Source organism: Saccopteryx bilineata, chromosome 5 (assembly GCF_036850765.1).
Source record: "Saccopteryx bilineata isolate mSacBil1 chromosome 5, mSacBil1_pri_phased_curated, whole genome shotgun sequence".
NCBI lineage: Eukaryota > Metazoa > Chordata > Mammalia > Chiroptera > Emballonuridae > Saccopteryx > Saccopteryx bilineata.
The window spans coordinates 122,353,087-122,368,316 of NC_089494.1; positions in this window are offsets into that span (position 1 = coordinate 122,353,087).

The window sequence follows — 15,230 nt, forward strand, 5'->3', positions numbered from 1 at the left end:
CATACAATCTTCCAAAAATCAATCTGGAAGAATCAGAAAATCTAAACAGACCGATTACAACAAAGGAGATCGAAACAGTTATCAAAAAACTCCCAACAAAAAAGTCCGGGGCCCGATGGCTTCACAACGGAATTCTACCAAATATTCAAAGAGGAACTAACTCCTATCCTTCTCAAACTATTTCAAAAAATTCAAGAGGATGGAAGACTTCCAAGCTCCTTTTATGAGGCGAGCATAATTCTGATTCCAAAACCAGGCAAAGACAACACAAAGAAAGAAAATTATAGGCCAATATCTCTGATGAATATAGATGCTAAAATCCTCAACAAAATATTAGCAAACCGGATCCAACAATATATGGAAAAAATCATACACCATGATCAAGTGGGATTTATTCTGGGGAGGCAAGGATGGTACAATATTCGTAAATCAATCAATGTGATTCATCACATAAACAAAAAGAAGGAAAAAAACTACATGATAATTTCAATAGATGCAGAAAAAGCATTTGATAAAATCCAGCACCCATTCATGATCAAAACTCTCAGCAAAGTGGGAATACAGGGAACATACCTCAACATGGTAAAACCCATCTATGAAAAACCCACAGCCAACATCATACTCAATGGGAAAAAATTAAAAGCAATACCCTTAAGATCAGGAACAAGGCAGGGGTGCCCCATTTCACCACTCTTATTTAACATAGTCCTGGAAGTTCTAGCCACAGCAATCAGACAAGAAGAAGAAATAAAAGGCATTCACATTGGAAAAGAAGAAGTAAAACTATCATTATTTGCAGATGATATGATATTGTATATAGAAAACCCTAAAGTCTCAGTCAAAAAACTACTGGACCTGATAAATAAATTCAGCAAAGTGCAGGATATAAAATCTATACTCAAAAATCAGAAGCATTTTTATACACCAACAATGAACATTCAGAAAGAGAAATTAAGGAAACAATCCCCTTCACAATTACAACCAAATAAATAAAGTACCTAGGAGTAAACTTAACCAAGGAGACTAGAAACTTGTACTCGGAACATTACAAAACATTGATAAAAGAAATCAAGGAAGATACAAACAAGTGGAAGCATATACCGTGCTCATGGTTAGGAAGAATAAACATCATTTAAATGTCTATATTACCCAAAACAATTTATAAATTCAATGCAATACCAATTAAAATACCAATGACATACTTCAAAGATATAGAACACATATTCCAAAAATTTATATGGAACCAAAAAAGGACACGAATAGCCTCAGCAATCTTAAAAAAGAAGAATAAAGTGGGAGGTATCACACTTCCTGATATCAAGTTATACTACAAGGCCATTGTACCAAAACGGCCTGGTACTGGCATAAGAACAGGCATATAGATTAATGGAACAGAACAGAGAACCCAGAAATAAACCCACAGTTCTATGGACAACTGATATTTGACAAAGGAGGTAAGGAAATACAATGGAGTAAAGACAGCCTCTTTAACAAATGGTGTTGGGAAAATTGGACAGCTACCTGCAAAAAAATGAAACTAGATCACCAGCTTACACCACTCACAAAAATAAACTCAAAATGGATAAAAGACTTGAATGTAGGCCGTGAAACCATAAGCATCTTAGAAGAAAACATAGGCAGTAAGCTCTCTGACATCTCTCGGAGCAATATGTTTGCTGATTTATCTCCACGGGGAAGTGAAATAAAAGACAGAATAAACAAATGGGACTATATCAAACTAAAAAGCTTTTGCACAGCGAAAGACAACAAGAACAGAATAAAAAGACAAACTACACAATGGGAGAACATATTTGACAATACGTCTGATAATGGGTTAATAACCAAAATTTATAAGGAACTTTTAAAACTCAACACCAGGAAGACAAATAACCCAATCCAAAAATGGGCAAAAGAGATGAATAGACACTTCTCCAAAGAGGACATACAGATGGCCAATAGGCATATGAAAAAATGCTCAACATCACTAATCATTAGAGAAATGCAAATTGAAACCACAATGAGATATCACCTCACACCAGTCAGAATGGCGCTTATCAACAAAACAACTCAGAATAAGTGCTGGCAAGGATGTGGAGAAAAGGGAATCCTCCTGCACTGCTGGTCGGAATGCAGACTGGTGCAGCCACTGTGGAAAACTGTATGGAGATTCCTCAAAAAACTGAAAATCGAACTGCCTTTTGACCCAGCTATCCCACTTTTAGGAATATACCCCAAGGACACCATAGAACAGCTCGAAAATGAGAAATGCACCCGCATGTTTGTGGCAGCATTGTTCACAATAGCAAAGATCTGGAAACAGCCCAAGTGTCCGTCAGATGACGAGTGGATTATAAAACTGGTACATATATACTATAGAATACTACTCAGGCATAAGAAATGATCACATCAGATCATTTACAATAACATGGCTGGACCTTGACAACATTATACGGAGTGAAATAAGTAAATCAGAAAAAAAACTAAGATGAATCCATACATAGAAGGGACATAAAAATGAGACTCAGAGACATGAACAAGAATGTGATGGCAACAGGGGTGGGGGGTTGGTGGAGGGGGGATGGGGTGAAGAAGGAGAGAGTGGTTAGGGGAGGGGTGGGGCACAAAGAAAACCAGATAGAAGGTGACAGAAGACAATTTAACTTTGCGGGAGGGGTATACAGCACAATCAAATGTCAAAATAATCTAGAGATATTTTCTCTCAACATATGTACCCTGATTTATCAATGTCACTGTATTAAATTTAATTTAAAAAAATAATAAAAAAAATAAAAAATAAATAAAACATATGAGGAAATAGTTAAAAAAAAAAAGAAATCAAAACCCATACATAACTAACTACAAGAGACAAACCTCAAAACAAAAGCAACACATAGATTGAAATTAAAAGGATGAAAAAATATTTTATGGAAATAGAAATAAAAAGAGAAACGGGGTAGTAATATTATATCAGATGAAATACACTTTAAAACAAAGGCTATAGTAAGAAATAATAAAAGTCACTACATAATGATAAAGGGATCAATCCAACAGGAAATATAAACATTATAAATATCTATGAACCTAATATGGGAGCACCTAAATACATAAAGCAGATTTTGACGGGCCTAAAAAACCAGATCAACAGCAATACTCTAATAGTAGAGAATTTTAATACCCCACTAACATCACTAGATACAACTTCATGAAAGAAAATTAATGAAAAAACAGGAAACTTAAAAGACATACACACTGCAACTGGATTTAATGGATATCTTCAGAACCTTTCACCCTAAAACAAGAGAATATACATTCTTTTCAATTGTTCATGGTACATTCTCTGCAATAGACCACATGCTAGGACACAAAACAAGTCTCAACAAATTTAAAAATATTTAAATGGTATCAAGCATCTTCTCAGATCACAATGTCATGAAACTAGAAATCAAATACAATAGAAAAACACTCAAACACTTGGAAACTAAATAGCATGTTATTAAATAATGAATGGGTTAACAATGAGATCAAGAAAAATAAAAAATTTCCTTACAACAATTGAAAACAAACATACAACAACTCAAAATTTATGGGACACAGCAAAAACAATCCTGAGAGGGAAGATCATAGCATTACAGTCATTCCTTAAGAAGCTAGAAAAAGCTCAAATAAACAATTTAACCCTTCATCTAATGGAACTAGAAAAAGAACAGCAAGTAAAGCACAGAGAAAGTTGAAGAAAGGAAATAATAAAGATCAGAGAGGAAATAAATGACATAGAGGCTAATAAAACAATACAGAGGATCAATGAAAGCAGGAGCTAGTTCTTTGAAAAAGTAAACAAAAATGATGAACCTTTTATCAGACTCACCAAGAAAAAAAGACTCAGATAAATAAAATTAGAAATGAGAAAGGAGAAGTAACGACTGACAGAGCAGAAATACAAAGAATTGTAAAAAAAAAAAACCTATAATGAACTCTATGCCATAAAATTAGATAACCTAGGGAAAATGAACAAATTCCTCAAAACATATAATCTTTCATAAATTAATATAAAAGAATCAGATTTTAAAACAAACAGATTTCATCAAATGAGAGTGAAAGAGTTATCAAAAAAATCCCAACAAACAAAAGTCCTGGGCCAGATGACTTCATAGGCAAATTTTACCAGATATTCAAAGAAGAACTAATTTCTATTCATCTCAAGCTATCTCAAAAAATTGAAGATGAGGAAAGACATCCAAACTTCTTTTATGAGGCAAGCCCAAGACTGACTTCAAAACCAGCAAAGACACTACAAAGAAAGAAAACTATAGACCAATAATATCCCTGATGAACTTAGATGCTAAAATTCTCAACAATGTATTAGCAAATCAGATCCAGCAATACATTTAAAAAATCATACATCATAATTAGGTGGGATTTATCTAAGAAGACAAGGCTGGTACAACATCTACAATCAATCAATGTGACTCAACACATAAACAAAAGGAAGAAGAAAATCAAATAATAATTTCAATAAATGCAGAAAAAACATTTGATATAATCCAGCACTCATTCATGATCAAAACTCTCAGCAAAGTGGTAATACAGGGATCATACCTCAACATGATAAAGGCCATCTATTACAAATCCACACCCAACATCATAATCAATGGGCAAAATGAAAAGAAATCCCCTTAAGATCAGGAATAAGGCACCACTCTTATTCAACATACTTCTGGAAGTCCTAGCCACAGCAATCATACAAGAGGAAGAGATAAAAGGCATCCAAATTGGAAAAGAAGTAAAACTATCATTATTTGATGATGATATAATACTGTACACAGAAAACCCTAAAATCTCAGTCAAACAACTACTGGACCTGATACATAAATTCAGTAAGGTAGCAGAATATAAAATCAATATTCAGAAATCAGTGGCATTTTTATACACTAACTATAAACTGTCAGAAAAAGAAATTTAAAAAAACAATCCCCTTCACTATTGCAACCAAAAAAATAAAGTACCTGGAAGTAAATTTAACCAAAAAGGTTAAAAACATGTACTCGGAAAATTATAAAACATTGTAAAAGAAAGTCAAGGAGGAAACAAACAAATAAAAGTATATACCATGTTCATGGATAGGAAGAATAAACATCATTAAAATGTCTATATTACCCAAAGCAATCTATAAAATCAATGCAGTTTTTATAAAAATACCAAAGACATACTTTAAAGATGTAGAACAAATATTTCAAAAATTTATATGGAACCAAAAAAAGAACATGGATAGCCTCAGCAATTCTGAAAAAAATATAACAAAGTGGGGGGTATCACACTTCTTGATATCAAGTTATACCACAAGGCCATTGTACTCAAAATAGCCTGGTACTGGCATAAGAACAGGCATATAGATCAATGGAACAGGACAGAGAACCCAAAAATAAACTCACACCTTAATGCACAATTGATATTTGACAAAGGAAATAAAAACATACAATGGAGTAAAGTCAGTTTCTTTAACAAATGGTGTTGGTAAAATTGAACAGGTACTTGCAAAGAAATCAAACTGGATCACCAACTTACACCATTCACAAAAGTAAACTCAAAATGGATAAAATACTTAAATGTAACTTGTGAAACCATAAACCTCTTGGAAGAACACATAGGCAGTAAGCTCTTCGATATCTTTTGTAATAATATTTTTGCTGATATATCTCCACAGGCAAGTGAAATAAAGGAAAGGATGAACAAATGAAATTATATGAAACTAAAAAACATTTCACAGCAAAAAACACCATTAACAAAATAAAAAGACAACCTACAGAATGGGAGAATATATTCGCCGATATATCTGATAAAGGGTTAATAACCAAAATTTATAAAGAACTTGTAAAACTCAACACCAGAAAAATAATCCAATCAAAAAGTGGGCAAAAGAAATGAATATACACTTTCAAAGAGGACATACAGATGGCCATTAGGCATATAAAAAAACTGTTCAACATCACTAATCATTAGAGAAATGCAAATTAAAACCACAATGAGATACCACCGCACACCAGTCAGAATGGCGCTCATTAACAAAACAACACAGAATGAGTGCTGGAGAGGGTGCAAAGAAAAGGAAACCCTCCTGCGCTGCTGGTGGGAATGCAGAATGGTGCAGCCACTGTGGAAAACAGTTTGGAGATTCCTCAAAACATTAAAAATGGAACTGCCCTTTGACCCAGCTATCCCACTTTTAGGAATATATCCTATGAATACCAAATCACTGATTCAAAAGAAGAAATGCACCCCCATGTTTACTGAAGCATTGTTTACAATAGCCAAAATCTGAAAACAGCCCAAGTGTCTGTCAGTGTACGAGTGGATTAAAAAGCTCTGGTTCGTATACACAATGGAATATTTCGCAGCTGTGAGGAAAAAGGAAATCTTACCTTTTGAGACAATATGAATGGACCTGGAAACTATTATGCTAGGTGAAATAAGTCAGGCAGAGAAAAAAATATACCATATGACCTCACTCATTTATGGAATCCAATGAACAATGTGAACTGAGCAACTGAACAAAGGCAGAGGCGGGATGAAAGGGACCTGAGGGAAAGAGATTGGTGAAATTATATATACATAACACAGCATTATAGAGAACAGGACTCAAATCCTGGAGGGGAGGGGAGAAGGTATTGCGGGCAGCTGGCATAAGGTGGGGCCAATGGGAAATAAGGGGTTGGGGGGAGATATATTTGGTGGGACTTTTGAATCTATGTAAACACAAAGTAAAATCATAAATATTAAAAAATACTGAGGTAACCAAAAAAAAAGAAAGAAAGAGACAGTCATGGAAAATAAAAATACAAGTTAACCATATTTTTAAATAAATAAAAATATTATGTACTATTAATGTTAAAATTGCACATATGAAACCAAATTTGATATAATTAGAAAAAAGTATAAATTTGAGGTTTTGTAGGGCCCCTCAGGAGTCGGGGCCCAGGACACATGCCCCAGAGGCAGTAAGTTCTCTGACATCTCTCGCAGCAACATATTTGCTGATTTATCTCCACAGACAAGGGAATAAAAAGACAAGATAAACAAATGGGACTATATCAAACTAAAAAGCTTTTGCACAGCTAAAGACAATAAGAACAGAATAAAAAGACAAACTACACAATGGGAGAACATATTTGACAATATGTCTGATAAGAGCTTAATAACCAAAATTTATAAAGAACTTGTAAATCTCAATACCAGGAGACAAACAATCCAATCAAAAAAATGGACAATAGAAATGAATAGACACTTCTCCAAAGAGGACATACAGATGGCCAATAGACATATTTAAAAAATGCTCAAATCACTAATCATTAGAGAAATGCAAATTAAAACCATAAGGAGATATCACCTCACACCAGTCAGAATGGCTCTCATCAACAAAACAACACAGAATAAGTGCTGGCGAGGATCTGGAGTAAAGGAAACCCCCTGCACTGCTGGTGTGAATGCAGACTGGTGCAGCCACTATGGAAAAGTGTGGAGATTCCTCAAAAAATTAAAAATCAAACTGCCTTTTCACCCAGCTATTCCACTTTTAGGAATATACCCCAAGAACATCATAGCACTGTTTCAAAAGTAGAAATACACCCCCATGTTTATAGCAGCATTGTTCGCAATAACAAAGATCTGGAAACAGCCTAAGTGTCCATCAGTGAATGAGTGGATTAAAAAGCTTTGGTACATATATAGTATGAAATACTACTTAGCCATAAGAAATGATGACATTGGATCATTTACAACAACATGGATGGACCTTGATAACATTATATTGAGTGAAATAACTAAATCAGAAAAAACTAAGAACTATAGATTCCATACATAGATTAAACAAAAAAGTGACACTGATAGACATGGAAAAGAGAGTGGTGGTTACTGGGGAAAGGGGGAGAAGAGGAGGAGGGAAGGTGCACAAAGAAAACCAGATAGAAGGTGACAGAAGACAATTTGACTTTGGGTGTTGGGTATGCAACATAATCAAATGTCAAAATAACCTAGAGATGTTTTCTCTGAATCTATGTACTCTGATTTATCAATGTCACCCCATTAAAATTAATAATAATAATAAATAATAAAAAAGAATTATTCAAAGTTTTGAAAAGCAAAATCTACAAGCAAGACTCCTTTATCCAGCAAAGCTATCATTTAAAATTAAACAAGAAATATAAAGCTTTCCAGACAAAAAGAAAAAAAACTCAAGAAATTCATTACAACCAAACCAGTACTGCAAGAAATGTTAAGGGGCCTACTGTAAAAGAGCAAATTTTTTAAAAAGAAAACTAAAATAGTAGAATGTACATTTAAAGAACAAAAGGGTAATAAACAACAATATATCAATAATAGCCTTAAATGTAAATGGATTACATACTCCAATCAAAAGAAATAGGGTAGCTGCATAGATGAAGAAACAGAAACCATACATATGCTGTCTACAGGAGACCCATCTCAGAGCAAAAGACACACATAGACTAAAAGCGAAGGAATGAAAAAAAGTATTTCATGCAAATAGAAATGAAAAATAAAAGCTGGGGTAGCAATTCTTATATCTGATCAAATAGACTTTATTTATTTATTTATTTTTACATTTTTCCAAAGCTGAAAACAGGGAGGCAGTCAGACAGACTCCCGCATGTGCCCAACCAAGATCAACCCAGCATGCCCACCAGGGAGTGATGCTCTGCCCCTCTGGGGCGTCGCTCTGTTGCATCCAGAGCCATTCTAGCACCTGAGGCAGAGGCCACAGAGCCATCCTCAGTGCCCAGGCCATCTTTGCTCCAATGGATCCTTGGCTGCAGGAGGGGAAGAGAGAGACAGAGAGGAAGGAGAGGGGGAGGGGTGGAGAAGCAGATGGGTGCTTCTCTTGTGTGCCCTGGATGGGAATCGAACCTGGGACTCCTGCGCGCCAGGCTGACTCTGATTAAATAGACTTTAAAACAAAGGCTATAGTAAGAAAAAAAGAAGGTCACTATATACAGGGAGAAATACAACAGGAAGATATAGCCATTGTAAATATTTATATGCCCAATGTAGTAGCACCTAAATATATAAAGCAGATTTTATTGAACATAAAGGGCGAGATCAACAGCAGTACTACAATAATAGGGGATTTTAATACCACACTAACATCAATGGATAGATGCTCCAGACAGAAAATTAACAAAAAAAACCTCAGCAGCCTTAAATGACACACTAAATCAACTGAATTTAATAGATATCTTCAGAACCTTTCACCCCAAAGCAACAGAATATAAATTCTTTTCAAGTGCTTATGGTACATTCTCTGGAATAGACCACATGTTAGGACGCAAAACAAGTCTCAATAAATTTAAGAACATTAAAATCATATAAAGCATCTTTTCTGATCACAATGGCATGAAACTAGAAATCAAATACAATAGAAAAAATGAAAAACACTCAAACACTTGGAAACTAAATAGCATGTTATTAAATAACAAATGGGTTGACAATTAGTTGAAGGAAGAAATAGAAAAGTTTCTTGAAACAAATAAAAATGAACATACAATAACTCAAAATTTATGGGACACAGCAAAAGCAGTCTTGAAAGGGAAGGTCATAGCATTATAGGCATACCTTAAGAAACAAGAAGAAGCTCAAATAAACAACTTAACCTGCATCTAAAAGAACTAGAGACCCTGGCCAGTTGGCTCAGTGGTAGAGCATTGGCCTGGCATGCAAAAGTCCCGGGTTTGATTCCTGGCCAGGGCACACAGGAGAAGCACCCATCTGCTTCTCCAACCCTTTCCTTCTTCTTCCTCTCTGTCTCTCTTTTCCCCTCCCGCAGCTGAGGCTCCATTGGAGCAAAGATGGCCTGGGCGCTGAGGATGGCTCTGTGGCCTCTGCCTCAGGCACTAGGATGGCTCTGGATGCAACAGAACAATGCCCCAGAGGGGCAGAGTATCGCCCCCTGGTGGGCATGCCTGGTGGATCTCGGTTGGGCACATGCAAGAGTCTGTCTGACTGCCTCCCCATTTCCAGCTTAGGAAAAAAAAAAACTAGAATAAAAACAATAAATAAAGCCCAGAGGAAGTAAAAGGAAAAAAATAGTAAATATCGGAGCAGAAATGAATGACATAGAGGCTAAAGAAACAACACAGAAGATCAATGCAACCAAGAGATATTTCTTTGAAAAGGTCAACAAGATTGATAAACCTCTAACCAGATTCATCAAGAAAAAAAGAGAATACTCAAATAAATAAAATTAGAAATGCAATAGAAGTAACTGACACCACAGAAATACAAGGAGTTGTAAGAATATATTATGAAGATCTGTTTGCAAAAAAAAAAAAAAAATGGACAACCTATGCAAAACGGATAAATTCCTAGAAACATATAATCTTCAAAAACTCAATCTGGAAGAATCAGAAAACCTAAACAGACCAATTACAGCATACAAAATTGAAACAGTTATCAAAAACGTCCTACAAACAAAAGTCCTGGACTGGATGGCTTCACAGGCAAATTTTACCAAATATTCAAAAAAACTAACACTTATCCTTCTCAAGCTATTTCAAAAAATTCAAGAGAAGGGAAGACTTCTAAGCCCCTTTTATGAGGCAAGCATAATCCTCATTTCAAAACCAGGTAAAGACACTACAAAAAAAGAAAACTATAGGCCAATAACCCTGATGAACTTAGATGCTAAAATTCTCAACAAAACATTAGCAAACCAGATTCTGCAATACATTTTAAAAAATCATACATCATGATCAAGTAAGATTTATCCTGGGGAGGCAAGGCTGGTATAATATTCACAAATCAATATATGTGATCCATTACATAAAAAAAGGAAGAATAAAAATCACATGATTATATCAATAGATGCAGAAAAAGCATTTGATAAAATCCAGCTCCCATTTATGATCAAATCTCTCAGCAAAGTGAGAATACAGGGAACATACCTCAGCATGATAAAGGCCATCTATGACAAACCCATGGCAAACATCATACTCAATGAGCAAAAATTAAAAGCAATCCCCTTAAGATCAGGAACAAAGCAAGGGTGCCCCCTTTCACCACTCTTATTCAACATAGTTCTGGAAGTCCTAGCCACAGAAATCAGACAAGAAAAAGAAATAAAAGGCAATGAAATTGAAAAAGAAGAAGTAAAACTATCATTATTTTTTGATGACATGATATTGTACATAGAAAACACTAAAGTATCAGTCAAAAAACTACTAGACCTGATAAATTAACTTGACAAGGTGTCAGAGTATACAATTAATATCCAGAAATCAGTGTTATTTTTGTTCACCAACAATATATTTCTCTCTGGAACAGAAACTAAGAAAACAATGCCCTTCACTATTGCAACCAAAAAATAATAATAATAAAGTACCTAGGAGTAAACTTAACCAAGGAGATTAAAGACTTGTACTCAGAAAATTATAAAACATTGATTAAAAAAATCAAGGAAGATACAAACAAGTGGAAGCATATACTATGTTCATGGATAGGAAGAGTAAACATCATTAAAAGGTCTATATTACCCAAAACAATCTATATATTCAATCCAATTATTATTAAAATACCAATGACATACTTCAAAGATATAGAACAAACACTCCAAAAAAATTTATATAGAACCAAAAAAGAACACGAATAGTTTCAGCAATTTAAAAATGAAGAATAAAGTGGAAGATATCAAACTTCATGATATCAAGTTATACAAAAAGGCCACTGTACTCAAAACAGCTTGGTACTGGCATATGAACAGGCATACAGATTAATGGAACAGAAATGAAGGTCATAGGCAGTATGAAAACATAGGCAGTAAATGCTCTGATATCTCTTGTAGCAATATATTGGCTGATTTATCTCCACAGACAAGTGAAATTGAGGACAGGATGAACAAATAGGACTATATCAAACCAAAAAGCATTTGCAAAGCAAATTTATTAACAAAATAAAAAAACAACCCACACAATGGGAGAACATATTCGCCAATACATCTAATAAGGGGTTAATAACTAAAATTTATGAAGAACTTCTAAAACTCAATACCAGTAAGGTAAACAAACCAATTTAAAAAATGAGCAAAAGAACTGAAAAAATACTTCTCCAAAGAGCACATACAAATGGCCAATAGGCATATGAAAAAATGTTCTCTATTGCTATTCATCAGAGAAATGCAAATTAAACGACAATGAGATACCACCTCACACCTGTCAGAATGGTGCTTATTTACAAAACAACACACAATAAGTGTTGGCAAGGGTGTGGAGAAAAGGGAACCCTCCTACACTGCTGATAGAAATGCAGACTTCTGCAGCCACTATTGAGAACTGTATGGGGTTTTCTCAAAAATTAAAAATTAAAATTATGACCCAGCTATCCCACTTTTAGGAATATATACTAAGAATATCAAATCACTGATTCAAAAGAAGACATGCACCCACCTGTTTATTGCAGCATTGTTTACAAAAGCCAAGATCTGGAAACAACCCAAGTGTCCATCAGTAGACAAGTGGATTAAAATGCAGTGGTACATATACACAATGGAATACTATGCAGCTGTGAAAAAGAATAAAATCTTGCCTTTTGTGACAGCATGGATGTACCTGGAGATTATTATGCTAAGTGAAGTAAGCCAGGCAAAGAAATACAAATATCATATGACCTCACTTACATGTGGAATCTAATGAATAAAGTGAACTGAGGAACAGAACAGAGGCAGAGGTGAGGTCACAGGGACCAGAGGGACAACAGTCAGAGGGAAGGGGGTTGAGGGGACAAGATTATAAAAGGTAAAGGGCCTAGTGAAAATATACATACATAATGCAGAGATATAGATAACAGGACAACAAATCCTAGAGGGAAGGTGAAAGGGCGTTAGGGGGGGGGCAAAGGGGGTATAAAAAGGGACACAGGGGTGGGGGTGAAATAGTTATATTGAGTGGGACGCTTGAGTTCATGTAAACACAATAAACTAAAATTAATAAAAATAATAATATAAATAAATAAGAGACAGAGAGTGGGTTAATAAGGTATAACTTAAGCTCTTTAAAAAGTTTCTTTCTCCCTGACCAGGTAGTGGTGCAGTGGATAGAGCATCGGACCTGGACATAGAGGACCCAGGTTTGGAACTCCAAGGTAACCAGCTTGAGCATGGGCTCATCTGGTTTGAACAAGGCTCACCAGCTTGAAACCCAACGTTGCTGGTTGAGCAAGGGGCCACTCAGTCTGCTGTAACCCCTGGTCAAGGCACATATGAGAAAGCAATCCAGGAACAACTAAGATGTCGCAATGAAGAATTGATGCTTAGGCCTGACCTGTGGTGGCGCAGTGGATAAAGCGTCGACCTGGAAATGCTGAGGATGCCAGTTCGAAACCCTGGGCTTGCCTGGTCAAAGCACATATAGGAGTTGATGCTTCCTGCTCTCTCTCTCTCTCTGTCTGTCTCTCTCTCTCTCTCTCCCTCTCTCTCTCTCCTTTATAAAATGAATGTTAAATAAATAAATAAATAATTAAAAAATTGATGCTTCTCATCTCTTTTCCTCCCCATCTGTTTCTTTCTGTCCCTCTCTCTGTCTCTCTCTCTGTCTCTGTCACACACAAAAATGTTTCTCCTGCAGTGAGTTCTCAGTACATACCGTGTATTGCCATTCTCTGTAGTCATTTTATGCACAGAAAAGAAAAATATGGCTGTGGTTTATTATTATTATTATTATTATTATCAAAATGGAGGAAAATTATTCACCAGTTTGACCTGACTTTTTATATTTCAAAACGTTTACTCACATTTAAACTTTTAACTTGTGCAAATGTGTTATGAATCAACCCCCAAATAAGTACAACTAGACATGTATTCACGTGGCTCCCGCTTATTTATGGGAAGTAGCTGTGACCCCTCAATGACTGAGCAGTGACTGTCATTTCCCACACACATTCATGTTGTTAATTCTCATGTACAAATCTTGAGAAGCATAGTGGAAAACTAATAAACAAAAAGCATGTTTCTTCACATTCCTTGAAACCATAAAAACACAAGAATAGTTTGTAAAATTTTCACTGGAGAATCACATTAACAATAGCCCCATGACTTGTTGCTAATTTCAAAGCTGCCATTCAAGGTAGAAACATCAGTTTATTTCTGAGAACATGTTACATGCCAACCTGAGAACAAAGTGCCAAAGAGTTGTAATATTAATAATAATAATAATAATAATAATAATAGTCCAAGGCTTGAAGAAAACTGGGATCAGAAGATTAAGAAATCTTCTTAAAGACAGGTGGTGAATTTCTGCATCCAATAAGAATGAGTGATTGCGGAAGGACAGGAGGTAGAAGAAGGTGTAAGAATAAATGGTGATGGATGAAGACTAAACTTGGGGGGAGTAGACACAACATTGTACAGAGATGTGCTGTAGAATTCGGTACCTCAACCTGTATAATTATGTCAACCATTCTCATCACAATACATTCAATTTAAAAAAAAAAGAGTGAGCAAGCTATCTCAGACCAACATTTTCATTAAAGACCATTTTTTTATAAATTTTTATTAATTTTAATGGGGTGACATCAATAAATCAGGGTACATATGTTAAAGAAAAAACATCTCCAGGTTATCTTGTCATTAAATTATGTTGCATACCCATCACTCAAAGTCACATTGTTCTCCATCAGCTTTTATCTGGTTTCCTTTGTGCCCCTTCCCTCCCCCTTCCCCTCTACCTCCCTCTCATCCACCCCCCATATGCACCACACTCTTGTCCATGTCTCTTAGTCTCATTTTTATGTCCAACCTATGTATGAAATCATGCAGTTCTTAGTTTTTTCTGATTTACTTATTTCACTCCGTATTATGTTATCAAGATCCATCCATTTTGTTGTAAATGAATCGATGTCATCATTTCTTATGGCTGAGTAGTATTCCATATTATATACGTACCACTTCTTCTTTATCCAGTCATCTATTGAAGGGCTTTTTGGTTGTTTCCATGTCTTGGCCACTGTGAACAATGCTGCAATGAACATGGGCCTACATGTGTCTTTACATATCAGTGTTTCTGGCTGGTCCGAAGGTAGTGAGTTATCTCAATTGATTGTTCACAGTCAGTTACATATCAGTGTCTCTGAGTTTTGGGGGAATATACCCAGTACAGGGATTGCAGGCTCATATGGTAGTTCCATTTTCAGTTTTTTGAGGAACAACCATGTTTTCTTCCATAATGGTTTCATTA